Below are 421 nucleotides of genomic sequence, written 5' to 3' on the forward strand. Positions count from 1 at the left end.
ATAGCATGCACTAACACAGACGATTATACCGTGAAATATAGACACTAGTTCGTTGGCCAAACCTATTATTAGTAACCTATTTCGTAGATTTATAGGCAGAGCTGAAAAATTCAGCCAAGAATTACTCTCAACAAAAACAGATCAGTCATCAGATCATAACTACATAGGAATGTTTCTCTCTAACGTTTGGTTTAATTTAGTTTAGTTGTAATTTTACCTCATTATTATGAGTTTGTGTTTGCTTTGGAAATGTTCTTGTGGCAGTTAGATTTTTTAGGCAGTGCTGTCTTGCAACATATTGTCTGGTGTTATATATGAGAAACACATTTCTTAGGTGATCGCTAAGCGTATCACGATAGTACGTTAGTGTGATAACATTTCAGTGTTTACTATAATGTTTTATGAAGTTTTATATACTTAC

The sequence above is a fragment of the Penaeus monodon genome, chromosome 21 (assembly GCF_015228065.2).
Source record: "Penaeus monodon isolate SGIC_2016 chromosome 21, NSTDA_Pmon_1, whole genome shotgun sequence".
NCBI lineage: Eukaryota > Metazoa > Arthropoda > Malacostraca > Decapoda > Penaeidae > Penaeus > Penaeus monodon.